General features: G+C 42.9%; 1 protein-coding gene across 4 annotated transcripts in view; it reads left to right on the top strand.

The window, feature by feature from the left end:
- Positions 1–1251: 1251 nt before the first annotated feature.
- The window catches only part of FOXN3 (forkhead box N3), a 407295-nt gene continuing 395906 nt past the window's right edge, over positions 1252–12640 (top strand). For 2 of the 4 annotated variants that reach the window (XM_089908095.1, XM_089908096.1), the window contains exon 1: positions 3203–3365. The gene's annotated coding sequence lies outside the window, so the exon portion shown is untranslated. Of the gene's footprint in view, positions 1273–3201; positions 3366–12640 lie in introns of those variants that run through there. The other 2 variants (XM_089908097.1, XM_089908098.1) reach the window with 2 other exon arrangements.

Raw genomic sequence — 12640 nt, 5'->3', positions numbered from 1 at the left:
GTTACCTGAGCCAAGGGCTGGGGTCACCTGGCAGAAGCCCCAGCTAGATGCAGTCATGGCTAGAGATGCTGTCAGAGGCAAGAGGGAGGTGAAGAAATTCTCTGGCCTCTCCTTTCCTCCCGCCCTCCACTTTCCCTCCAGTGCCTCTCATGGACCGTATCCAGCTGTTAGCCAACTGACCAGGATTCTGTAAACCTTGGCCTGCACGAGTCAGCTACTGGCAAAACAGAGCAGAGGCAAGGCTGAGAATGGCTCTAAAGTCAAACTGGCCCAGGACTGGAACCACTGGCATTCGAACACACAGTGCCTGTAACATGGTTTTACTGCAGCACTTACACCACACTCTGCAACTGCTTGACTGTCTGAGGGCTCCGTATAATATGCATTATTTATATTTTATACCCAGAGCCTAGAACAGCACCTTGCTTACATTAAACATTAGGCTTTCAACGTTTGAGGTATACAGAATGAATGAATGAATGAATGATGGTTTCTTCTGACCAGTCCCTCTCTGGTGCACTCTTGCTTTGAGGAATTGCTCACCACCAGCTCTTCTTTTCAGCTTCTCATCACCTCCTATTGCTGCTAAGATGACTTTCAGCCTAGCATGTACAACATCTGAAGGCCACAGTGGATGGTGTGATTATAATTAGGCCAGTTTTCAACAAAGGAATCTCACGAATTCACCACGTAAGTTTTGCATGAATCCTTCCAAGTGGTTCCCCAGGAAGGTCGTCCACATCTTTTGAGGACATTGCCACGCCCAGACTCTTCCTTATGAGCTGCCCACGAAAGGAATGAATCTTTTTTTTTTTTGCAGTATGCGGGTCTCTCACTGTTGTGGCCTCTCCCGTTGCAGAGCACAGGCTCCGGACGCGCAGGCTCAGCGGCCATGGCTCACGGGCCCAGCCGTTCCGCGGCATGTGGGATCTTCCCGGACCGGGGCATGAACCCGTGTCCCCTGCATCGGCAGGTGGACTCTCAACCACTGCGCCACCAGGGAAGCCCAGGAATGAATCATTTTTAAGAATCAGATATTTCTGTCTTTTCAGTTAAATGTCACCCAGCACTCACCTGGCCGGTGTTTAGCTGGTTTGGGCCACATCATAAGAGAAGTTACATTTCCTTTCAGCAGAGGAGAGGAGGAAGTAGAATGCTACAAACAGAACTGACTGGCGACTTTCCCAGGGGTGCAGGAGGGCTGAGAAGTAACACCTCGATTATCACCGGGTCTCGGCAGGGATGCCCTGGATATCATGAACAGGCCACCAGGTATCTGAAACTTTTGAGGTTCTAGGGTTCTTGTGGACTTTCAGCGCTGGGACTGCACATAGAAAACCAAGTTCCACTTGAGAAAACCTCTTTCCTCCATGTGTCAAGTGGAGTCAGTTTCTAGTCTCTGATAAAGAATAAAAAGGTGTATAGGTGACAGGGACATTGCTTAGCCCCAGAGTTTCAAGTTTTCAGTCTGCCAGGGTGCCCCGGACAGCCACAGGACAGAAGTCTGACCAGCCAGCTTTCTCATTTAGCAAACTTTTGCAACTAGCCTCTTATTTCCATTCTGGTAAATCGCTGCTCTAAAACAGGTAAGAAATGATGACTACAGGAACATAACTGAGTTTTTGTTTTGGATACCTCATTTTCCATAGTATTTGTAGAGAAATAGTTGGGAGGCCAGGTGGGCACTTGAAAAAGCAGGAGTCTGTTGGAGATGTTGGCATCTGAGTTGGGGATCCCAGCTGCTCTGAGGACCAGCTGTGTGATTTTGGACAAGTCACCGTACCCTTCGGGACCTCCACTTTCTCGTTTGAAAATCGGGGATTATAGTGTCTGTTTTATCACAGAAGTATGGTAAAGATCACATGAGATGTCTGTGCGAGGGCTTTGAGGATCGACAAGTGTAACATACTACAACTGGTTCTTTGCGTGGACATCAGGCAGCAGGAAAGGTGACTTTGATGTTTAATTAATACTAAAAATCTTCTATTACATTTATTTAGCTATAATTGGGAAGGAGGAGGGCAAGAGTAATTTTCAAAGGGACTTTTTGAGCTCCAAAAATAGAACTCAGAAAACACACATTTGATTTTCCTTTTGGTGTCAAACCACAGCGCCATTGTTATTAGCAGTTTTACAGAATTGTGACCTTCAAACTTGGTGATATCAAAGACTGAAAGTAAAGCTCCCAGTCTTGAAGCCTTTTAAACAGGCTTTTCAAACTAAAGCACTTTTATTTTGAATTAAGAGCTAATAGAATTGTCCTCTTAAATGAGCACTTGCAAGTTTAAAAGTTGCCTTCCAGGTGGGCTGTAGTAAACAAATGTGTTGAGAGGGCGCTGAAAGCCCTTTTGGGGGCAAATGAGGGGAATCTCTTCATGTAACACACTTTCTGCAGTTAGAGAAATCTAGAACTTACATTTCCCCTAATTGTACATAAGCCGATTTGTGTATATATCTAGGGTCATAATTTACTTTCAGTTTACTGAATTTGTGAATTTTTGCATTTGTTTTAATTTGTAATTCAGTTTTCTCCATGAAGCACACCATATGCCACCATTAATTCTTGCTCGTTGATTTCTTAGGAGATACATGAGTGCATATTCTGATGCAATTGGTGAGGTCTTTTGAAAATCAAATGACTACGTGTTTTGCCATATGGGCCTTTGTTATTTAAAATAGCATATGATAAAGTAAGAGAAAGCAAAATGCAGAAGGACGTGTTAGGAAAAAAATCATTGGAAAACTGTTTAAAACATTGTTTTAAACACACAATTTTCAACCTTTTTCTTCTCGGGGGCGCCGTTATATCTTCGGAACGTATCATTACTGATCCCGCACTCTCTCTTACCGTCTGTGAATGTACAATATCACAAGTGCACCGGGCGAACCTACGGAAACCAGTTACTGCCCTACGCTTTACACTGGGGCTACAGATGTTAATATCCGCCTTCAATGAGTTCAGTTGTCCCCAATGTTTTTCTTTTAACATCTTAGGCCGGGATTTGACATTAAGCTCCAGTTCATCCGCACCTACCGTGTCTGGTTTTGAAAGAGGACGACGGGGTTTTCGGTTTTCCCGGGGAACCACGGTGCTCGCGAGCCGCCTGCCGTACGTGCGGGCTGCAGACCTGGCCGCCGGCAGACGCGCGGCGCGCACTAGGACCCAGCAGGGCTCCGGGCCCGGGTGAGAGCCGCGCCGCCGACCCCGGGCGGGCGCCGGGGCTGGAGCCGGGGTTCCGGCCGCGATCGGCTGCAGCTCTGCCGGGAGACGGCGCGACCCGGCGGCGGGGCCACCCGCGAGTCCAGCGCCGCCGCAGCCCCCCAATGCGGCCGCGAGAAGCAGAAGGGGGGGCAGGCGATCGAAGGTAACGAAAATGGGGCTCATTTCCTGCCTCCTGACCTTCTGCTCTGGTTCAGCATTGTCACGAGAAGCCCTCAGTGTTCAGGCTGCTGCATTTGGGGGCACCCTTTGATTTTTTAAGGTGTCCGCCCCCGTATTTCCACCTGGTTTCAGATTGATTTATAGCATGCAGTCCGAATGGGAGAGATCCAGGGCTGGCAAGTTGCATATTTTCATTAGTTTTGTCTGAAAAGTAAGTTCATTAAAAAAAAAAAAGTTTCTCAGGAATTTGTGGATAGTAGTTTTTAAATTTGTTTTTCTAAATAGCAGACAAATGGATAATTTTTAAAAATTATGAAATAATTGATGTAATTCTGTTAATTACTTCCTAGGTCTTTACTTCTGTGGGCTCCCCAGGCATTACTTTTATTTTCAAGGAACTAACGTGTTAAATGTGGAGTTTGGCTCGGGCAGAGTTTACAGCATTGCTGTCGCAAGTGTTTTGCTATCAATTATAAACAGTCAAGTGTTTTGCTATCAATTATAAACAGTGTCAAATCTGTGGGCAGTTTAAACCTCTTTTCAAATACTGTAACTGGTTATCCTGATATGACATATACAGATGAGAGTTTCCTTTGAGGGCAGTCAGAATATTTCTCTTTTTGGAGAAACCTGGTTTTGAGGAGAAAACCGTGATTACTGGCTGGGGAGCCTGAAGAGAGTATTTTTCATGCTTTGTTTATACTCTCGGATTTGACATTTGGGAAAGGGAAACACAGTCTTTCTTGGCAGCTTTTAATGGTGGGATTATTAATTTATTTAATTTATTAGTTTCAATTGGTTGGGCTCGGGGAGCCCTCTGTCACAGGATGTGCTTAAGGTGACACATTTGCCAGCAGTTGGGACACATGATTTGCACGTGTAAAATGTGCTTCAGCCGAAAGGTCTGGTCTGCTGGGAGCTCCCATGTGGAGCTGTTGTGGGCAGGGTGCGGCTGGCTCATTGAGGAAAAAGGGAATCATTTTCCTTAGCTAAGGAGACATCCTGTTATATTCCTTTTGTTCCCTGTTTTTCATTGATCGCCAGCGCTGCCTTAGAGAGGGGAGAGCAGCTTGGAGAGCTCGGAAGACTGCACAAATGACTCCAGCCCACTCTGCTCTCACACTGATTGGTCAGTTCGATGAAGACTTAGGGAAACAGTCACCCAAAACCTTCTTTGAAAATCATGCTGTGATTTCAGAGTAGCCTTCTCGTGCCCGGATTTCTGCAAGGTTGATTTTTAATTTGGGTGCAGTTTGCTTGAGATACCTTTGTGTTTAATTTTTTGTTGTTGCTTCTATCCAAAGAAAGTAGGCCATTCTGGTGACAAATTTCTTTGCAGACATCAGCTTTTATAGACATATCACTTTACAATACGTTCTCAATGGTTTCTCCTTGGGAGTTATAGAATGCAAAGTTGTTCAACTTAGAATAATTTTTCCTGTTTTTTTTTTGATCTGAAGAGTTAAATATCACTGTCAGTAGATGGTGCTTAACTGTATCTTTACTTTGATAATGTGTCTTGTGCATTATTAGCATGTATCATGCACTAAATTTAAGTCTGTAACAGGGAAAGAAAAAGGCCACGAAGAGCCAACAATCAAAATCAGCTTGCACACTGTTATAAGAAATTGTGGCATCTGGTTTGAGGAGAATGCATTTCAAGTTTAAAAAAAAAAAGGGCATTCTTCACCTTAAAAGAATGAGTTGGTAAATATTGTGAAATGTTCTACATAAGCGGAAAAATATAAGGCCGGTGGACAACTCCATTTGAGCCTTAAAACACCCCAATTAAAGAAGCACCGTCCCAGAAGTTGTTAAATGTATAAACACTTTTCCGATTGGCTTAAAAATTTAGACACAGGAAGTGGATGGTATCTAACAACCGATGAGTAGAGACATGGTTGTCATGGAAACTGAGACGAGTTACCCCCTCCAACACACGTACACTACCATAACCACCATTTAAAAAACAAAAAAACAAAACCTGCATGTCATCACAGATGCCTGGAGAACATGTTGCCTTCTGTAAGCTTTCCCGCAGCATCTGTTGAAACCTGAGACTGTGCCTGTCAAATCAAGGTCATTTTACAACAACAACCAAAAATGCAGTCTCCTGGATTTCATAACTGTATTTTTACTGAAAAGATGTGAGGAAAAGGGCTTAAAGCAAGGAGGAGCACGCGTGCTTACTTTGCATTTTGCTACCTCGGAGTTGCGCCAGGGAAGGCTAAGAAGAATGTATTTGATCACTTAATTGTAGAAGCGAACTGATTTGTAAGTCAACTGTTAGAACGACACTCTGTGGAGCTGTAAAGACTAGGCTGTTACCTGTGGCTGAAGAGTCATTTGGGGACGGTATAATGAAGAGTTTCTGTTTGCAAGAGGCTTCTTACTTGAACTGTTGCAATTGAATTTGAAGAACTGTGGCATTTTGGAGCTTTGCTCTAAGGCTGCCTGTACAGGATAGATGAAGACTCTGTCTGGTGCTTTGGGAAGTATAAGGAAGGGTGTTCTTAATAGCAAAGCAGGGAAAGGATAATCCTAAACAGAAATAAGGGCTCTTTCAAAACTGCAATTATTATTATTTTGGTTAACTTAGAAATGTTTCCTCTTCTTCTGTGGATGGAGAAGAGTGCTTTAGTTTTTAGGGTAATTGAGAGGTTCCCCAACTCAAGGTTGCAAATATTTTCAATATCTTGGTAGTGGTTTTAGTGAGGAGAGTAAAGAAAGGAGAAAAGTTTGGAGATCTCCTCCTTTCACTTTGCTAAGCAAAAAATAACTGAGGAGGCTAAATTTTGAATTTGAGGGTCAACATTGAAGCTTGTAAATATAAAACCGGTGCATTTCTTATATTTTTCTAATCTTGTCAATGGTAGTCTTTAAATTTGAAGTGCTTGATATTCATTTAGAAATATCCTTCTTATAATCGTGATGATTTATAGCATGGTATTGCTTAGTCTTAACTGAAAATGGTCAATTTTACATCTCACTTAACTAACACTTTGGTCTTTTTAAAAAGCAGAAAATTTCCCTTGTTTTCATAAACTAATTGCATGGTGGCAGGGGAGAGGAGGTGGAAAGAATCCTAACTATACTGTAATATTTATTTAATATCCTGCATCTATGCCATAGGAAATACAGACCTTAGAAGCAATATAGCATCATTGGGGTGATTTAGCGTGTACTTCATGATCCCCTCTTGTCAAATATTTAACTGATTGTGATTCGGTGAAAAAGGTTAAGCTTAGTGGCGCAACTGTTCTCTTTTAGCAAAGGATTTCCTGTAGGGAGCTTTCTTATCTTCAACTATGTTCATTGGCAGGAAACATGTCAGTTGCTTGTTTTTACAAACTGAAGGAAATGAATGGGATTTGTTAGTTTCTAGAATCTGCCTTCATGCTCCATTGTCTGTCAAATAGTTTGCTCAAAACAGTTCATTTTTAAATGGACTTTGGAGGAGTACAATTAAATTACTCCAAATCTTTGGCATTTCTGTTCATTTGTTTTTGACTCTGAGATTAGAAACATTGGTCATTATACTGCTATATACAACTTATTTGACCAACACACAAGATGTTCAGTGAAATTCCAATTCATTTTCAGTTGTCAGATATATAGACATTAACTGAAGTTGGCGTTTTTTGATGACGATGCCAAATTTCTAATAATTAGCCCAGAATACCAACCAAATGCCAGTTCTGTGGCGAGGTAAAGGGAAAGAGTCAGCTTCATTCTTCTCTTGGCTTGTAACAGTAAAATCCATAAAAATTACATGTCAGGTGTATGCCTCCTTTGCTGATGGAGTGGGGGAGAGTTGGAATTTGGGGAGGGGCTATAGCTAAAGCCAGGCTAGAGTCCCTATGAGAAAAATGAATCTTAACCTTGAAAAGATGTATTGTGCAAAACTCTGGATTACTTTTTGAATATTATAAAATAAATATATTTAATAGTTTCAATTCATGTATGTTTCAAATTCTGGAAGAGGAAACAGGGTGAGGTTCTTTAAAGGAAAATAAGTACAGAAACCTCCGTTTGAAGGGAACAGCCGGGGGAGGGGGTTAAGAGAGCCTAAGGGAGGGCACCATTTGTTGCGATGGTTTTCACACATTTTTGAAGACATCATTTTGGTTTTATATTTAGCACCAAATGGAGTCTTATGCAAGACCCTAATATATGAGTGGAATAAAAACAGAGCTGCTCTGGGGGAACCAAGAGCCAGGAACCCAGAATCTGCTCTTTTCTCCTGGGCTGTGCCTGGGGCACACCCTAGGACCCTAGTATCCCTGTGAACTGTTTGAAAACCACTGCTTTTAAAGTGCCCCAAATATTCTCTAAGGAAGGCCCCGAGGGAATTGCTTGCAGAGTCCTGGAACTTCTGAGCTGAAGAGAGAACTTTTGCCTTGACAATTTAAGAGGGCACTTGTGCTCAGAGGAGGAAGAAGGAATGGCAGACAGTGGGCTCTAATAAGCCATTCTGTATATAGCGCTAGGCTGGACTGGCTATAAGTATGAAAGAGCCCTGGTTCCATCTGTAATAAGGGAAGGGGAAAGGACTTTTTTTTTTTTTTTTAACATCTTTATTGGAGTATAATTGCTTTACAATGGTGTGTTAGTTTCTGCTTTATAACAAAGTGAATCAGCTATACATATACATATATCCCCAGGAAAGGACGTTTTTAAAGGGCCCCCTTTCCTCATAAGTTACAGGAACATCATGTGGAGGTGTTTGAGATTAGTCGATTATCATTGTCCTGGAATGTGTGGATTTATCCTAGTACCACCTCAGGATCTGTTATATCACTGTTACTCTGTCAGTGAAAATTATTTCATATTAAGTGTCATTCATGAAATGAAAGTTTGCCAAGCTATATAATCTGCTTGGCAGACGCGGTAGTGTTTTGAATGTTGAGTAAAATGATAACACGTGGATGATATTTGAATATCATCCAACATATTCAGATTATCTCTTCTATTATGAGATTTACTGAAATGGCAGTATTGGGATTGAGTTCAGTTCCCCTTGTTTACATCCCAGAGGCCATAAATATTAAGATTTCCAGGGGTGGCGGACAGAGGGATCCCCTTCACTTCCACTCCTAATTTTCACAACCCCTTGATTCACATATGCTCGGTTACAGAAAGAAGGAGCAAGCAGCAGGGACTTCACGCGTATGGTATCAATAGCACTGTGCTTCTTAGGGTCACAGCAAACCTCCTTGCATTGTTTCTTGGAGGCTGCACAGTTGGGGAGTTTATAGAAGTAGAAAGGACAGCCCCCTGTCTGCATGCTCCTATTACTTCCACTGTGCTTGCCATGCTTCTAGTACCTGTGTGGGTCAGAGATGGCGATTAAAATAATCAATATTCTGGGAAGCCACAGATCTTCCCACAATTTGTGCTGGAACTTTTTCTTTCTTTAAAGAAAATGTTTCCTCTAGAAAGATAAAACTAGTATAAGCACAAAATAATTGGCCGTGGTAGTGGATGAAAATGACTGTGGTTAACTTTTGTTTGTTGAATTGGGTTGAATAAAGCTTTTCATGTTTAGGCTGTTTAAAGCTATCTTACTCCTCCTCCCACCTGCATTTCAAAGAAGAATGAGTGTGTACAGCCATAGAAAACCAACGGAGCTGTCCCAAGGCGTATTCATAATAATAGACCAGTGACTCTCCTTGAGTGGGCATTTATACTCCGATGTTCTTGGGGACTTTGTTTTGGAACTCAAGGATGCTGTCCAATTACCAGGACCTTGCTGAAGTTGTTAATGGAGGACTCCAAATATTACAGAGTGTGTCCGCTACCTTTGCAGATGTCACTTTCTTAAGATCCAGACAGTAGTAAGTCCTACTGAAAGAGGTGATTTTAGAATATTATACAAGGTTAGATTTTAGATAACCTCACATTTCTCTTTAAAGTCTGAAAGGTTCTAATTTGGCAGACTTAACATTTTTGCAGCCTGTAAAATGAAAACAGTTACCATTTAATGACTAGTTAATAAGGTCTCTAAATTAAGACAGTCATATTGTTTCGTGGAATTGGATTTAGCATTTAGAATGGTCTCTCGGAAAAGAAATAAGTTGCTCACGGTAAGTTTGGCAATATTGGATAATATAGAAAAGTCACATCAAACTGATAAGGGGTTTTCGTTTATCAGGTGTTGCCCCTATTAATTATTATAATAATCTAGTATTAATATATTATTACTACTACTACTAATAAATAATGATAATATGCAGTAATGTCCTTTCACAGATGAAGAAACTGAGGTAACTATGTTTCCAGGCCACACACTCCTTGGTACAAGTAGTTCTCACCCTCAGGCCCCCTGACTCCAAGTTCCAGTCATTTTCCGTCCTACTGGCTACCTTACAACTGCTCCTCTGTTTCTATTCCAGGGTTGATAACTCCCCTTTCTATGCTTGAAATGGAGTCTCCTCCTGGGAAAAATTGCAAGGGGTGGGAAAAATATTGTGATTTTGGCAAGAAGTAGGGTTTTGCTTCTTGACGTTCTGTGTTCCCATGTTTGACCATCAGTGATGGGAGGAACCTTTTAGTTCCCTTGTCAGAGCTTACCTTCCTTAATTTATCTTCATCTTTTCTTTCTTTGAATGAATTTTTAAAAATTAATTAATTAATTTTTGGCTGCATTGGGTCTTCATTGCTGCGCGTGGGCTTTCTCTAATTGCGGCGAGCGGGGGCTACTCTTTGTTGCAGTGCGCGGGCTTCTCGTCGTGGTGGCTTCTCTCGTTGCGGAGCACGGGCTGTAGGCACGCAGGCTCAGTAGTTGTGGCGCACGGGCTTAGTTGCTCCGTGGCATGTGGGATCTTCCCGGAGCAGGGATCGAACCTGTGTCCCCTGCACTGGCAGGCGGATTCTTAACCACTGCGCCACCAGGGAAGTCGCCATCTTCATCTTTTGAAATTCCCTTCATGCATCCTGAGCACATTCACCTAGTTGGTAAACAAAAGGCTCTTACCACAGGGATATGATTTTCTTTAATTACCCAAATATTACACTTAGAATTTCTGTTGTTGGCATCCAGAAAACAGATTTCCTAGACAGTGTTCTCTTTATAATTCATATGAAATGCTCAAGAAACTCAGAGATGCAAATTCAATGATACCTCCTTTATTTTTTTTGGAATAAAAAACAAGTGGCTTAAGTTGTCAGATTAGGAGGGTGTTGGGTATCTCCTTCTTGAGACCCCCTTACCTGTAAATCAAACAAACTCCACATGGGTTTATACAGACCAAGTGAAACTGGGTTAGTCTGACTTTCTCATCTAAGCCAGGAGCTCTGCTCTCATTCTGGCAAAGGGGAAAATGACAAGTTAAATCTTCACCTGGGCACCCCACTATGCCTGGTATGTATGTGACCGGTTGGAACTAGCAATGGAACCGATGTGGACATTTTCAGTGATGCAGGTGCCTGGTACTTTCTAATTCTCTGGAAGACTTCAGGTAAATGATCAGCACTTGAATGGAACTAATTCATATTTCACACGTGTACTTTCACAGGTCTCACATGTGAAGTCATTTTAAAGAATTGATCTAGGGACGTGTTCAATATATATATATGCACCAATTTGGGGGAACGAATCACCCACCCATTCATTCAATGAACAGTTATTGCGTGCCTACTGCATATAAGCGACTGTGCCCTGTGATAGGGAACTAAAGGGGAAGAAATCACCGGCAGAGTCAACCATCTGTTCCCTAACTCTGAGTGGCTTCTTAAACTGTAAGTATCCCCAAATTTGGCCCTATTGAAGTTTATATTCTAAGCTGATGTCGACAGATTGAAGTGACGCCCTCTCCGAGTTCCTCTCTCCAGGTGTAAGTGCAAGGAGGATTCCAGGGTGGGCAGTTTACTTGGGAGATGATCCCAGGAAGACAGCAGTAGGGGGCGCGAGTGGGAGACTCGTCTATGCCCCCGCACCCCGCCCCCTCCACCTCCATCCCCGGTTACACTGCGAGGGGCGCCTAGGCGCGCTGAGAGCTGGTGTCCAGCATGTCGCTTCTGGGCACTGGTTGATGACTCAGGAGACGTTGATTCCCAGTACTTAAGGTTGGTGCGTGAGCTTCTGCCAGACAAGGTGCTCAGGGAGGTTCTTGACACCTCTGGTCGAGGTGAAGGTTGGACTGGTGGTGCTGAGTAGTGAGGCCTGAAGGGGACGTGGGCCGGGCACCAGCAGCCTCTACAATGCTCTCCACTTCTCAGCTCCTTCCACAGTCTTGGAACTGAGAATGCTTCACAAGAGTCATTTTTAGTGGTCCTCTGAACTTCAAAATGAAGATCCTGAGAAAGTGGTTTTTCGGTCTGAGAAATGGGAACAAGAGAAGGACATAAGCTCTGAGTCTAAGCATTCAGGCAGAAATTTTCAATAAGGGCACTTATTCTGTTGTGTATGTTTTTGTTTTGGTTTGGTTTTTCTCTGTTACAACCATTATCCTTGTCTCCCAGGTTGGGAAACTTGGACAGCCACTTGTTTTACATGCCAGGTATCTCATTTATCACCAGGGCTCCTTGCTGCTTTCTTTGAAATCCACCTCATGGTCATCTCCTCATCTTGAGTTCTAGTGCCTCACTCTGAGAATACTGCTGGGAACCTCCGAGGTGCTCTGTCCCTCCTGGCCCCTTTCCTTCCTCTGTCCTCCTGAAGACTTCTGTCCCTAAACCACTCTGAAAGTTAAGGGCTTTGAAGTTAGACTTCTTGCTTTCAAACCTACTTACAACTGTGACCTTAACCTCAGGCTCAGTAATGTGAAATAAGATTCATTAATGTGGAAATCCTGAAAGGATGCTTGTGAAAGCTAATGATAAACCGTTGACAGACAGCCTGATGCATAGTTGCAACTTAAATTATTGTAGCTATTTTTATTTTTACGTTGTTATTGTTGTGTTATGTCCCTCATCTACTAAGAACCTATGCGGGCTCCCTGTTGCTCTCCTTACCGAGTCTGTCCTCCTCTGCCTAACTTTCAAGACCTTCTGTAATCTGGCCGTCCCCATTAGTGCTCAGGAAATGCCCCCAGATCTGGTCAGGGTTCATTCATCCCTGAACTTGCCTTATTCCTTCTAGCTCCCCTGACTTTGTTCATATTGTTCCATGACCACAACCTTCTTCTTCCCCGCTTCACATGTTGTAGGGTCACCAGTTTCACCCACTCTGCAGCTGTGAGGTGCAGAAAAATGCAATTTGTCTATTTTGTCTGCAGCAAACCTTCCTCCCAGCAAACACCCATCGGCTATCAGGAA

This window comes from Delphinapterus leucas, chromosome 2, assembly GCF_059928025.1.
Source record: "Delphinapterus leucas isolate spDelLeu-1000000601 "Yukka" chromosome 2, BTC_Dleu_Yukka2, whole genome shotgun sequence".
Lineage (NCBI taxonomy): Eukaryota > Metazoa > Chordata > Mammalia > Artiodactyla > Monodontidae > Delphinapterus > Delphinapterus leucas.
Note: the sequence above shows the minus strand (reverse complement) of the source record. Positions and strands in the feature narration are given on the sequence as shown.